Source organism: Balaenoptera borealis (assembly GCF_965194805.1).
Source record: "Balaenoptera borealis genome assembly, chromosome: 11".
Taxonomy (NCBI): domain Eukaryota; kingdom Metazoa; phylum Chordata; class Mammalia; order Artiodactyla; family Balaenopteridae; genus Balaenoptera; species Balaenoptera borealis.
The window spans coordinates 67,204,962-67,220,822 of NC_138868.1; the positions used below are offsets into that span (position 1 = coordinate 67,204,962).

Sequence of the window (15,861 nt, forward strand, 5' to 3'; positions counted from 1 at the left end):
AGATTTTTCACATTGGAATTGAAAGGTGAGAGGTTAAATACTTTTAAAATTTGTTGATATTTCCAAACTGCCTTCCAAAAATGATTGTGCTTGCTACATTTCCACAAATAGAGAATGAAAGTGTGTTGCCACCCTGTACCCTCATTTGCACTAGATGTCATCAAATTTATTAATCTTTTTAACTCTGAAAAGTAGAAAAATATTTATTTGTATTTTTCTGTTTCCTAGGCATGTTATAGATTAATTATACTTTTTTCTAAAATGTCTATTTACATTCTTTGCTATTTTATGTTAGGTTAATTGGTCTTTTTATTATTGAATTGTATAGGCTCCTCATAAATTTTTAGTTGACCTTTTTTGTCATAAACATTACAAATATTTTCTGCAGTTTTAGTCATCATTTAAATATTACGGTATGTTTCTTGGTATTCAGAAATTAATATATGATCTTTTTTTTTTTTTTTGCAAGGGGATTTTTCTCTGATATTTACTGTGGACCCTCGTTGAGTTTCTGGTGATAAATCTCACAGTATTGTGAGAGGCCCCATGACTGGATGCCCCTTGAGTCTTTTTAAAAAAAATTTTTTTATTTATGGCTGTGTTGGGTCTTCGTTTCTGTGCGAGGGCTTTCTCTAGTTGTGGCAAGCGGGGGCCACTCTTTATCTCGGTGTGCGGGCCTCTCACTATCGCGGCCTCTCTTGTTGCGGAGCACAGGCTCCAGACGCGCAGGCTCAGTAATTGTGGCTCACGGGCCTAGTTGCTCCGCGGCATGTGGGATCTTCCCAGACCAGGGCTCGAACCCGTGTCCCCTGAATTGGCAGGCAGATTCTCAACCACTGCGCCACAAGGGAAGCCCAATTATATAATCTTTTATATTCAATCTCTAGTCACAGCTTCAGAGTCTTGAACTCTTTGTTCCTCAGTATTCTCATCTGTAAAAAGAGTGGATTGATCTAAAGCTCCATGGTTCTTTCTGGACTTTACAATCCTCTGGATAATGTGTTTTTGAAGAAATGACAGTAGAATGCATTAGTACAATTACAGGGCTTTAGCAGGTTTCTTAGTGACAGCTTAATCATGCTTTTAGTTATGATTAATAGGTAACTGACATATAGATAAATCCAATTCATAGTATAAATTATTTTTCTCTGCTATTCAGATTAAGGTCTGACAGGACTCTAAGCTTTTCTCAGATTTGTAAAAAAGTTTCTGGCAAGAAGAGAGGATTGAAGAGTGGGCACCCTAAAAGAATGAATATGTTGGAATGTTTATTCTTTTCCTCCAAGAAGATCAGATTTGGGGCATGCTAAAGACAGAGACATTTGAAACTATAAACCAACCTAACACTACAACACCCATCAAGCAAAGCTGATGCTTTGGCCATGGAATCAGGAACTTTTATGCTTATAAATTCCTTAGGAAGGAAGACGAGCATTGGTGCTGGATGGTACACTATAGATAAATGTCAGAGCAACAGAAAGAGGGCTTTAGAAATACTTCCTTTTCCTTAATACTTCATTGCTCAAGGAGGGCTCACGTGGACAAAAGCAAGCACATCTCTGCATGCATGCATTCATTCAGCTGTTAATTCAACAAACATTAAGTCCCCTCTATGCTCTGCATGCTATATTAGGCCATGGGGATTCAGCAGTCACTAATACTATTCCTCCCCACCTAATGCTTCCTGGTCCAGATATGTAAAAAACTAAGTAACATAAAACAAAATGTAACTTCTGCAATAGTAGTGGTTTAATAGGCCAGAGTCTGCGGGAGTGAAGAAAAGAGCATCAAGGAAGTGGGGACCATAAGAATGGTCCTCCTCATCCCCTGGATCTGTAGCACCTAGCAGCCTGCCTGGCACAGAGTGGATATTCAACGAATAGCTATTAGATTCCAGTGTTCGGAATTCCCTTATGACCGGTGGCTTTATGAAGAATGAGTAGGATATTGACTCGTGAAGTTTGGTAGTAACAACATTCAATTCACGTGGAACAGAACAAGAAAACCTCAGAAGTGTGAGTTTAATAGAAACTTCAGGAAATAAGCCATAATTAAAACCCAACTAAAATACTGAAAGCACAGCTAACGTTTGAGTGCTTACTACACCAAAAGCTAAGGGCATCAATGGACTGACCCATCTAATAGTTAACAACAATCCTACCAGTTAAGTGGCATTGTCACCCCCATCTTAGGGACAAATAGACTAAAGCACAGAGAGGTTAAATAACCTGTCAGGATATGAACCCATGTTTTTAACCTGTACTATATGCTGCTTCATAAAGTGTTTGGAGAGCAGAAGAAATGCATGTCTATATATAGAGAGAATATACTCTTACCCCAACACAAGAGCAAGAGCTAACAGTGTAGGCGGTTATTTTGAACACTAGTCACCAGCATGGTTACTGCAGCAGGAGGCCGGTTGACCAAGCAGAACAGGTTGGTGAAAAATTTAGCAAGCTCCAGTTGGGTGGGGTGTGTGGAGGGGGGAGGAGAAGTGCAGGGGGCAAGCAGGGGCTAGGCAGTGAGGGGTGGGGAATGTGAAGGGGAACAAAAACTGGGCCAATATTTGGAGTAAGTGTTACAGTTTAGAGTGCCCAGAAGCTTAAGCCTGCAGTTTGAACTGATTTTTAAATTTTTATTGAAATAGAGTTGATTTACAGTACTGTGTTAGTTTCAGGTGTACAGCAAACAGGTGTAGTTCCCTGTGCTCTACAGTAGGTCATTGTTGTTTATCTATTTTATATAGTGTGTATATTTTAATCCCAAACTCCTAATTTATCCCTCCCCTCCTTTCCCCTTCGGTAACCATAGGTTTGATTTCTCTGTCTGTGAGTCTATTTCTGTTTTGGCAATAAGTTCATTTGTATCATTTTTTTTTTAGATTCCACATATGAGCTATATCATATGATATTTATCTTTCTCTGTCTGACTTACTTCACTTAGTATGATAATCTCTAGTTGCATCCATGATGCTGCAAGTGGCATTATCTCATTCTTTTATGGCTGAGTAATATTCCATTGTGTGTGTGTATATATATACACACAGAAGTTTGCAACCACATTAGTTCTTGCCCAAAATAGAACAACTGACCCTTAACTTTGCAAAGGTTTCCAATATCGTTTCCAAATTCTTCGAACATCCTTTGGACATATCCTGTGGCATATCATTATGTAATATATTTTGATGCTAGGTTTCTACGCATTCCACGCATCTAAGATGTCATTTGCATGAATATATATATATATATTATTTGTATATATCTCACATCTTCTTTATCCATTCATGTTAAACCCTCCTCTGATGTGGGCTGGGCTCACCTTGGCTGAGCAGGCACTGACTCAGGAACTAAGTGAGGCTGAGGTAGAGAGGGCAGGAAGGGACACCTCTAGAAGCTCATAGTCTAGTTCCTAGAATCCAAGTGTGGATAAGAAGTCCTCTGGTGGAAGAACCATGAGACCTGGGGGCAGAATACCTGTAAGCACGTCCTGGCTCTGTTTTGAGATACTTATATGACCCTGGGAAGGTTGCTGAATTCCTCCCAGCCTCAGTTTCCTCACTGACAAAATGGCGGTAATATTATTACTTTTCTCATAGGAATGTGACTTTACAGTTTATAACTCGTAAGATGACAACTGGCTTCTTGTAAAGAGAGTAGAGTATAAGGGACTTTTATAAAGCATATGCGATACTTTTATTCTGTACTCACTATTTGCAAGCGCCCTCCAGGATCAACAATACTTCCTCGGTTCTCCTGTAACCTGTCTCTTGAGTGCATGGGAATCCCAGCTAGGTATAAACCTGAAGCAAAACATTCCATGGATGGCAGGTCTGCCTCACTCCTCAGCTACAGATTAATTACATCTTTTGGAGTGACTTCTTGGCTGTCATTGCTGATGAGGCTTCCTTTCCATTCTATTCTCCAAGCCTCCCTTGGGCCATCCTGCTAAGAAGGCTGCCCCGACCCACATGCCTGCAAACTAAGTGCCTTGCCAACTAGGCAGCTCAGAAATAGTCCAGGCAGAAGGCAGCTCCCTGGAGCTTCACGAATGAATAGCAGATTGCCTGCCTGCTGGTGATAGCAAGGCCGAAGCTTGCTCAGAAAGACAGAAGTCCCAGGGTTAGGGAAGGAGGTGAACTCAGGAACCAGAGAAATGTCTTAAAGTCTGCTCTGGGAATCAGACGGGATGGCAGAGGAGGACCCCTTTGTTTCTTGGTTTCTTTTCATACTGTTGGATTCTGACCAGCTTTAAAAATGCTCCCTAGACTTAACTCCCTAGAACAAGTAGCAGTTATACCATTATAGTTGTACTTATCCATATATCCACAGCTGATTTTGTGTTGTCATCAGTGGATTTAGCTCTGATGCCAGTCTGCTTTGGCTAGATGTATTTGTAGGTTTGACTGTCTCTCTCACTCAATCTTGAGCTCCTTTAAGGTTGTGTTTGTGTATTGATCATCTGTAGCACCTAAACACAGATCCAAGCACCTAACGAAGACCCTGGCACATAGGAGACATCATTAAACGCTTATTAGACTAAAGTGTTGCTGCACTTGATTAATTGATGAAGAGGCCATGTACTATAACTAATAACCTAAAAAATAGTCCTCCTATAATGTGGGGAATCTTCCAACTCTTTGCAGGATTAATATGTCTTAGTACGAAGGGAATTAAATTGCTTAAAGTGTTGATAACTTAAAAATCCCAAATGAAAGAGGATAAAGAAACATGAGTTGTCATTATTTTCGCTGAACTTTTAAATCTGAAAGAAAGTTTTAAGATCATAATCTAACCCCTCATTTAACAAATAAGGAAATTGAGCCCCAGAAAGGGTGACCTACCCAAGGACACAGGTTTCTGCAAAGTAGAGAGAAGAGTGTTTCAAGGCCTTGTGGGGCAGGTGGGAGCTTTCAGAGACAGAGTTGAATATTTAACATGACAGAGGATATTTAACTAAGGAAGGCAGAAGCAGTGTGACTATAGGAAGGTCCTTACCATCATCATTTGCAGTGTGACTATAGGAAGGTCCTTACCATCATCATTTAGAGATCCAGAGTTCAGATCTGCTGAAATAGCACCAAATATCAGATTCAAGGGATGAACAGGACTTTAAAATTAATCAAAAAGCCAGAAATCGGGAGACTAGGAGGCAGTAAATCATGATTAAGATCACAGATTTTAGCATCAGACATGCTTCATTTTGAATCTCAAGGCTGCCACATCTAGCTAAATGATCTCTGGCAAGCTGCTTATTCTCCCCTAAGCCTTCCTTTTCTCAGCCATAAAATTCTGCTAATACTAGTACCTATCTGAAGTTGTAGCTTTAATAATTAATATGATATTTTAATAAATATGTATTAAAGTTCTTAGCACACAATTACACAACAGAAAAGGTCCTTGCCATTAAGATACTTTCTAATTTTCTCACATTTCTGGAAGCTAGAAGTTTGAGATCACAATATCAGCAGAATTAGCTTCTCTCTCCTTGGCTTGCATACGTCTGTCTTCTCCCAGTATTTTCACATGGTCTTCCCTCTGTACATGTCCATGTCCTAATTCCCTCTGTTTATAAAGACACCAGTCAGATTGGATAAAGGACCACTCTCATGACCTCATTTTAACTTAATTACTTCTTCAAAGACCCTATCTCCAAATAGTTACATTCTAAGGTCCTGTGGATTAGAACTACAGCATATGAATTCGGGGTGGGAGGAGAATAATTCAACTCATAACAAGTGGTGAGGATGAAAGTCAAACTGTAGTAGAATGAAAACAGAATAGGAATTGAAAATGTCAAATTAGACCAAAGTTTTAAAAGTGTGATGACAAACTAAAATAGAAAGGACAGCAAATTGTTTGAGGAGAAGAATTAAGAAAAAGAACTTTTTGGAGAGGCTCTTTTTCTCCTTTAACAATAAGAGATACATGCCTGAATTTATAATTTAAGGGAATTATTGCTAAGGAAATGAGAAAAAAAAGCATTAAAAGTGAAGAACATTGAAATGCTCTAAAAAGTAAACTAAGAAAAATGATATATGGTTTCAATTCTAAAAGATCATTATCTAGGGGAAATTATCCCATATTTTCCCCAGAGGAAAAATTAAAGAATGATAACTGATGTACAAAATATCCATAGGAAATGCTATATTCAGAACCTCATTTGTCAAAACATTCATAAGATGTCTTTTTATCATATGACTTTGTTTTATTAAGGTAATTTAGATAATATGAGGGTTTCTGGAAATATCAAAACAAAATTTCTGCATATAGAATTGGCAAAGCAGAGAACAGAGAAAACCAAGGATGTACAATACAAATGCTATTTCCATCCTGGAGTCAACAAGGCCCAAGATAGCTATTGTCAAGTACAAAATGTCGCAATAATCTACAAATAACAATGGGGATGCGAATCTGTTGGAATCTCAGGAAAGACACATTACTATATTCACGACATCAAACGGCCGTAATGAAAAGAGTTTTCTGTAGCTGTGTCCTTATACAAAGCAAACTATCAGGAGAAAGATAAATATTTACCAAAAGAAAAACAGTTTTTTAAGAAAAGTACTTTTCCCTCAAAAAAAGAAGCAGAAGAAACAGAGCCCCTTTAATTTCAGGGATAAAAAAGAGAGCAGAACAAGCTTCCAGATTCATATTGTGGGGCTGTGCTAGTATCAGCACAGCATGGAGTTTTGTGGCAGAATTCTTCTTTCTCTCCCAGAGGCAGCTAATTTTTGCCTAGCAACAAGGCAGAGATGAGGTGGGGCGGTGCAGGTGAAATGTTTCCCCCTGATGAAAGAGGTCATCGAGAAGATATGACTGCTGTGGTTTGACCTTTGAGCTGAACCCGGGCAATCAGAGGCTCCTAACCTACTCCCCTGTCTTAGGAACGTACAGTCTGCCTACCATTCATTCCCACAGTGGGAATTATTCCAAAGATCTAGCCTTGAGAGAGTGAGGTGCTACTGAGACCATCTGGACAGCATATGTGACTGAATCCAGTTACACTACTATATATAAAATAGATAACTACTAAGGACCTACTGTATAGCACAGGGAACTCTACTCAGTACACTGCAATAGCCTATACGGGAAAGGAATCTAAAAAAAAGTGGATGTATGTATATGAATAACTGATTCACTTTGCTCTACACCTGAAAGTAACACAACATTGTAAATCAACTGTACTCCAATAAAAATATTGGGTTGGCCAAAAAGTTCGTTCAGTTTTTCCATACGATAGCTCTAGTAGCGCTTAGTTGTCTTTAACGTCATTCGAACCAATTTTGTTAGATTGTATTGTGACAGCTGACATATAAGCATGCATTTTACAAAAAAATTATCAAAATTGGTGAATTTTTGTGTAGCCATTTTAATACTGAAGATGGAAGAAAAAAAGCAACATTTTTGGCATATTACGCTATATTATTTCAAGAAAGGTAGAAATGCAACAGAAACAAAAGAAAACATTTGTGCAGTGTATGGAGAAGGTGCTGTGACTGATCGAATGTATCAAAAGTGGTTTGCGAAGTTTCGTGCTGGAGATTTCTTGCTGGACGATGCTCCACAGTCGGGTAGACCAGTTGAAGTTGATAGCAATCAAATCGAGACATTAACTGAGAACAATCAACATTATACCACGCTGGAGGTAGCCGAGCCGACATACTCAAAATATCCAAATCAAGCACTGAAAATCATTTGTACCAGCTTGGTTATGCTAATTGCTTTGATGTTTGGGTTCCACATAAGTTAAGAGAAAAAAAACCTTCTTGACCGTATTTCTGAATGCAATTCTCTACTTAAACGTAAAAAAAAGTTCCGTTTTTAAAACAAATTGGACAGATGATGAAATGTGGATACTGTACAATCATGTGGAAGAGAAGAGATAGTGGGGCAAGTGAAATGAACCACCACCAACCACACCAGAGGCCTGTCTTCATCCAAAGAAGGTGATGTTGTGTATATGGTGGGATTGGAAGGGAGTCCTCTATTATGAGTTCCTTCTGGAAAACCAAACAATTAATTCCAACAAGTACTGCTCCCAGTTGGACCAACTGAAAGCAGCACTTGATGAAAAGCGTGCAGAATTAGTCAATAGAAAACACACAACCTTCCATCAGGATAATGCAAGACCGCATGTTTGATGACCAGGCAAAAACTGTTACTGCTTGGCTGGGAAGTTCTGATTCATCCACCATATTCACCAGACATTGAACCTTTGGAGTTCCATTTACAAAATTCTCTTAATGGAAAAAACTTCAATTCCTTGGAAGACTGTAAAAGGCACCTGGAACAGTTCTTTGCTCAAAAAGACAAAAAGTTTTGGGAAGAAGGAATTATGAAGTTGCCTGAAAAATGGCAGAAAGTAGTGGGAAAAAATGGTGAATACGTTGTTCAATAAAGATCTTGGTGAAAATGAAAAATGTGTCTTTTATTTTTACTTAAAAACAGAAGGAACTTTTTAGCCAGCCCAATAATAAAAAAATATTTTTAAAAAGCCTCTCTATAAACTTTTAAGATTCTGGTGGGCAGATGCAGAGATCTACTCATCTTGCAGCCACCCAAGACAAACCTCCAATGTAAGTTCCCTTGCTTATTAAACTTGCCACTTACCAATCAGAAGTGGTCTGCCTCTTTCTTCTGTCTCCCCCCCTGCTCTCTACTAAGGGGGCTGGTTTCAGATTACAGCTGGGAAGTTCCCATGGTGGTTTGTGAACCAACATTTTCCATTTCCCAGTAGCTGACATCTTTTCTTCATGAGAAAGAAAGATCTGCACCTGCGGTCTGAGTAGGTTTCCTGCCTGTCTCTCACCAGCAACCAATTAACACCCTATGCTCAAGAGAACAATGGGCCTCTCCAGGTACACCTCCTTCACCTTAGACTGAGGCAAGGCTCCCAGTCTTTCCATGGGTGTCCAGTAGAGGTCTGGGGAAAAGAGCTGGGAAGTGGTTGTGTATTCCTCTGTGTCTTGGATTCTCAGGAATCCTAAACTGTTCCATAGCCCACATGTAGCTTAATCAATTTGTTACAATTTCAGTGGTTTCCTTCTTACCCAGTTTTATGGCTTTTACCCTTTCCTCTCATATTTTGCCAAAGTTGAAGCAGTTCACATATCCTGTCCCTCCTCAACATGTTTTGTCACCCATTGGAATCAGTTTGCCTGGTTTCATTGTGACTCTAGCTCTTGGATGAGGCAAAAATATCTTTTTTAAAAAATTATGACTTTTTCTTATTGTTAAATTAAGAATGACATTCTCTTGCAACATTTTTACCTCTTAAGCAGAAACAGAACTGATTGCTGACAAGCATTAATTTTCTCCTCTCTTCCCAGTCACAAAGTGAAAACAATACTAGTGTCAGTGGTAAGTGTCAAGATGGAAGTAATCAAGCAAAAACCTTGGGGCAAAGAATAGGGAGTGAGGAATGGATCCTGAGAGAGCAGCGCATAATAGCTAAGACATAAAAGTTTGTTCACATGCTGAGACAGAATTGATGTCAGAGGAACTGCTGAAGCGGAGTGCTATAAACCTAGGAATCAAAGTTCATGAGTTAAGTAGCAGAGCTCAGAAATAAAGAAAGAAAAAAAGGCTCAAGTACTGCTGTGGTCCCATTTTCCATCCAGAATAATTCTCGTGGAGCACTGTTATTACTGTGGGATTGACGTGGGAGGGCTGTGCTTCCCTCCTCAGTCTGTCTTGTGGGCACATGAAAAATCAGAACAAAGATGAAAAATGGAAATATCATTGAATAGTGAGATTTAATTTGTATTCTGGTCCTTAGCATCATGCAACTGCCACATATGGCTCCAATTTTATATTCAGAGGTTGTTATATCATTATAGTTTAATATGAGAAAGAAAGCTAATGATCTAGTCTGCATATGTGGCTATTGAGTACTCGAAATTTCGCTTGTGCAACTCAGGTTGTAATTTTTAATTTAAATTTAAAAATGGATGTGTGCGTTGGTTATTGAAAAACTTGTATGTCTGGAACAATTTGAGTATATGAATATATGTTTTCATCTGTAAAATATATGATATCTAAATACATCTCAAGTATTTCTGGTACTGCCCTATGTCTTATGCCCTCAAAGTATACTCTATAATAACTGACTGGATTTTTCTTAACTTTGTATGAAAAAAAATTAACCTATAACCAATTAGCCAAGAAGAACTTTATCTTCTGTAGTTTATTTTCAAAAATGATAGGGAGTTGTGTGTGTGTATGTGTGTTTCATATCAGCTGTCAAGATTCAGTGACAGAAATTGGAAACAATGCCAGTTATCTTAACAGAAGTAATTTAATGCAAATAATAGGTTAAATAGATCAGAGAATGAAAAAGTGAAAAAAGAAACTGAAAGAATATATACAGGGATAGGAACTGGAGGAAGCCGTACCCCCTCTAAGGCTGGGGAGAGATAAGGAATGGTTAGAGATGAGTGGCATTTGGAGGGCCTTCACAGAAGCAGATTCAGACTTCTGATGGGGAGATGATGTTCAGTTAGTATAAGTACCTCGTGGTATTTTGACATTGGAAGAGGGACCTCATAGAGCAGGAATTCAAACCTCTGAGTGGGGGGCTCTAGTCAGCTGGTCCTGATAACTTCAAATGTTCAGCAGCATTTTACAGAAATGGGTATCAGACAGACTTCTGTGGTTGGGGGGTGGTTATAGCCCAACTATGTTGAAACTTCTTAGAGGGAATGATGATGATTCTGGGAGTTTAGATACGAAGAGCTGGAGACTAAACTCTACTGCCCTTCTGAAGGTAAGGAGAAATTGCTGAAATACACAAGAGGGAGCAAGTCCCTTTTTCTTCTTCCAGTCTACTGCTAGTGTCTGTCAGAGATCCAGCTAGCAAAGGAGATGTGCAGCTTACAGAGTCTCAGCCTGAGAATCACAAAGTAGAGTAAGACATCTTTGGGACTGAGAAACACCAACTAATAACTAGCAGAGTCCATCCATTGGCTATTTAACATCAAACTTTTATTCCTAGAGGATCTGAATTTTAAGTTATTTTGCTTTTCTTTGGTTGCTAAGGTCTTCCATTAAATTTTACTATTGAATATAGAAACACTAAAAACTCTCCAGAGAATTCCCTGAATTTCTTACATAGTATTTCCTGCACTACAGTGTGGCAGAAACCCAAATACACCTTGATCATCAGGATCATTCAGCACCGAATCATTAACTAAGAGAGTATCCCTCTTTCGTATATATATGCTCAGTGGCATGAAGCATCTAAAATATTCTTCAATTAAATTTCCAATTCAATGCAATATTTCTGTGTACCCATGTTGAAGCAGTCCTTCTACTTTGGAAATTAATACCTAAAAACCAGACAATTTCAAAACTATGGTGACAGGAAAAAACTTTGTAAGTGGGTTATAAGATGTTATTGTGAAAAGAACCATTCCCATTTCCACTCTTATTTCTAGCACCTGTAGAGAATGTACACAGGAGAAATATTGGTCAGTATTTCAAAGTATATACTGTCTTTGTAAGGCAAGACCTCAACTCTTTAGGATATTTTCTCCTAATTGGTACCCTAACTGTATCTTCAGTGGCCAATTCATTATTTTATTAGGCTAGTTGCTTTTAGGTAGGAGTGCATGGTAAAACTAGTGAATTCCATAGGAAATAGCTGTGTTGCACTGCTTTTGCTGTGAGATGAGTTCTGTAGTCAGAAGCAATGTTGAGTGGAGAGTGTGACAGTAAAGAAACATTTCATGAGTCCATGGGTGGTGGTACTGGCAGAAGGAGTACACAGAAAGCAAATCCATATGCAGATTTTCATCTATTGTGGTGAAAGCAATTGTGCCATGCTTTATGATGATAGGAGCCCAATATAACCAATGTACCAGGTGAGTGAATTATCCTCTGCTTCAAAGGGATGTTACTTTATCAGAACCTCATAGTTGATCTCTGGTATTAGCAGATTTGGCACTCAGTGGTGGTAGCTAGGTCAGCCTTAGGGAGAAGGGAAGCTATATTGCTGAACCCATGCCAGGCCTCCATCTCTGTCACTATGGCTACTTTGTACATGGATTTATTGAGCAAACATTGTTGCAACTTGGGAAAGAGGCTGAATGAGATCAATAGAACGTATCGATTTGTCCACCTTATTACTGATAATGGTAGGGTGTATTTGGGTCTGTAAAGCAATAGCTTAATAACAATCACAGGTTCTAAATATAAAATTCCATTATTCTATAGCATTGTTTCCACCACCACCCCCAAATATAAATTCCCTCAGAGACTCCTCCCTTGAGAATTATTTCTATGGAGAAAGGCAAGTAAAATATTTCTCAAAGTGTCTTTCACTCCCTCTTAGACTGACAGACCCCAGAGATTTTGGTATGTCATGATGAATCATGATGCTTCTTATTTGCCTACAGGCCTCTAAATGCAGAGAAGGGCAGTATACAACCTTTGAGGACAGAGTGAAAAGTAGATACCTTAACTCAAGGCACTGAGAGTTGAAGGCAAAGTATATGCACCTACCTCTCAATTATGGAGAATCAAGATATCCTTAAGTGGAATCATCACAAATGTGCCCTACTCCAGGGGATCTTTGTGTAAACTGTTATCTCTTCCTTGAAATTCTCTACCAGCTTCTCTCTCTGTCTTCATTCACCACCTGGGCTTCTAGCAACCTTTTGAGCTCTAGCTCAAACATTGTTCTTCTCTTTTTCTTTCCCTACAATTATAGCTGATCACATCCTCTTATTTTTACTATCTTTTACTTATCTCTATCCTAGTGTGCATTAAAATTGCATATTCGTGTATCTGTCCTCCTCTCCAGACTGTGGTGCTTTTAAGTGCAGGGACAATATTTTTTGAGGTCTTTATGTGCAAGAATCACAGTAGCCACTCAGAAGTATTTGCTGAATTTTCACTGGGGACTTTGAGTTTGGGGATTAACAAACACTGACCCTTAATTTCAGAAGGAGACTGTGCAGAATATAAGGCTTCTATTCTATGCAGGGGATGGCCAGATACCATACTGTTAGCTACAGTTGAAAGGGACAGTCTGGAAATGAAAATTGCTTACCCAAGCAGGTTTAATTTGGGGCAAGACACCCAACTGTCAAGAGAAGTTTTATTTTGATACGTAGAGACTCAATTCTGAAGAATTTCACAAGTTAATAAGATAGTAGCCAGATCAAGGAAACATGGCAGAAAAGAAGAAGCACAGTTACTGGAATGGATATAGATGGTCAGGGTCAGTCCATGATAGGACTTAAGGACTACTGTGGTTGATCTACCAGTTCTTCCTACTGAGATCAGTTCCTCCTCAAAACTGGGACAACCCTGAACCCAGGGTGGAAATTACACAAGATGTGGGTGAAAGGAGCTTGTTGAGTCTCTGCTTAAAAACACTCTGTCTTTCTTAAATCCATCCAATATCCACCCACTTATGTTTTGCTTTTGTTTATTTATTGATTGATTTATTCAGTATCCCAATCATAATTTCATGAGATTCCCCCCCCCAATATAGTCTGTGATGCACATCATCAAAGGTGCCAAAGGAGGTGACACTTAAGTCCTCGTCCTCATATTTTTCTAGTCTAATATCTAAATTTAAAATCTTTTCATTTTTCACACTAAAAAAGTAACACCTCCAGCTTATTTTACTGTTTTTCCATTTTGCACATTTTCTTTGGCCAGATGTTGACATATAGGTGATGGAAAGTTTTCCTTATTTTCTTCTTTAAAACAGGTTACTATATCCATCAGACTTTTAGCAAATAAATTAATTTTCTTTTTATTCTTGCTTGATTTGATCCAGACAGCTAATATGAAAACAAAATTTTTCCTCTTTATTGACTTCAAGATATAAGGTGTCATAATTCCTCAAGTTATAAATAGTAAAATAAACAAAGACAAAAAACCCCAACATTTTCCATCTGTGTTCAGGTAGAGTCCATCCAAGGAGATTTTTTATTTTTCACCACAGCAATCAATCTGCACCCAATTGTCACAATGCCACACCCTCAAAATGAATTAAAAGGCATAAAAATAAATACCGTGGAAACAATTAGAGCAGTGTCTTGGGATTTTGTTTTCACCAAAACACAATTACACATTTTTAATGTTTTGAGAACTATGAATGGCTTATTTTTAAAATATCAATTAGCCAATAATTTTTCCAGCCCTGCTCAGCTTGAGATACTCAATACATTCTGCTCAGTGTCTATCTCATTCATTTCTTAAATCAGACCTGACAGAATAGGTAATCTACTATGAAAGTGGTTCTCAATCCTTGCTGCATAAATCCATGGGATACTTTTTAAAAATACCTAGGTGCAGGCCCCAGACACAGAACTTCTTATTTAATAAATATGGAGGCTTGGGCATCAGCATTTTAACGGGTTGAGAACCACTATGTTCATGCCCATAATGAGTGGGTTAGAATTAGCAACATTTACATAACCACAGACATGCCAAAAGTGAATTTTAAGAACAGATATCCACCAATATACAGTATTCTATTAACCTCTTCTCTATACAGCTGGACTTCTTTCTTTCAAGCTTAACACTCTTCATATTGAGAATCAAATTCTTCCCTGTTGTGAAGGATATTTGGCCAGTACACTAGTACCTTGCCTAACTCTTCCTAGTCTCTTTTTCCAAGAAGGTTGACACTATTTAAAACCTCTATCACTGATAAAGAAATGTCAAGCAGACAGACTACCTAAAACTATAAACTTTAGCACCCATCTGTCCCTGACCCACAGATCTCACACTAAATTTGGTCCTTCTGAATGAACAGGAAGTTCATTCCTTTATACCTTATGTACATAAGGTATGATCTTATATATGGAAAATCCTAATGAATCTTTAAAAAGTAGAGTTAATGAAGGAGTTCTGCAAAGTGGCACAATACAAAACATATAAAAATCAATTGTATTTCTGTAAACTAGCAATAAACAATCTGAAAATGAAATTGAGAAAACAATTCCATTTGCATTAGCAACAGAAAGGATATGACACTTAGAAATAAATTTAACTGAAGAAGTTTGAGTTGTACACTGAAAACTACAAAACATTGTTGAATGAAACTTAAGATCTGTATAAATGGAAAGACATTCCTTGTTCATGAATTGGAAGACTTCTTATTGTTAAAATGTCAACACTCTCCAAATTAATCTACAGATTCAAAACAATCTCTGTCAAGTGAAGAGTGAGAGGGTCATGACTCAAATACTACATAATCTCGCTGTTCTTATCAGTTTAGAAGATTTTTTTTGCATAAGTGTTATGTTGTGCTTTTAGAAAAATTTCCAGAAACTTTAAATGGTTGGGGCTGTTTTTCATAATTTTCACCAGTTATGTTTGTTTTGCTGGGGAGCAGCACCACAGAAGTCCTCCCATTGTCCTTCCAAAAGCAGAAGTCAAGAACCCTTTAAAAATTAAATGGCATTTCAGTTATTATAACATATTAAAATGGCATTTCTATATGTAAAACAAGATACAAATGGAACTGCTCTAATTGTGATTGAGCCCATTTGGATGGCAAGACTTCAAACATTGCAATGACTCTAAGCTACTCATTTATCAACTCCTGAGTTAGAACACAACATTCTTTCAAGTCCTAATATGTATCATATTAACATGGGGATAACATGTGATTTCTACATCTGTGAAACCTTCTCTCTCCTTTCTAAGGAAAATCACTTTTCCTAAAGTGCCATTTTATTGCCACTGCTTCAAGAAATCAGCTAAATACCTTTTTCTTCCCTTCTCACTCATATGAGTCTTCAGTGAATGATATCTATGTGTTTAGTGTATGTTGCTTTTCTTCAAACTTCCTTTATCTTTATATTATTAATTTTGAGTTCGGATCCATTAGGTAATCAGG

General features: G+C 38.0%; 1 protein-coding gene across 1 annotated transcript in view; it reads left to right on the forward strand.

Annotated features, from left to right (window-relative positions):
• The window catches only part of TYR (tyrosinase), a 115,164-nt gene that overhangs the window by 70,879 nt on the left and 28,424 nt on the right, over nt 1–15,861 (forward strand). The gene's annotated exons all lie outside the window — the stretch shown is intronic.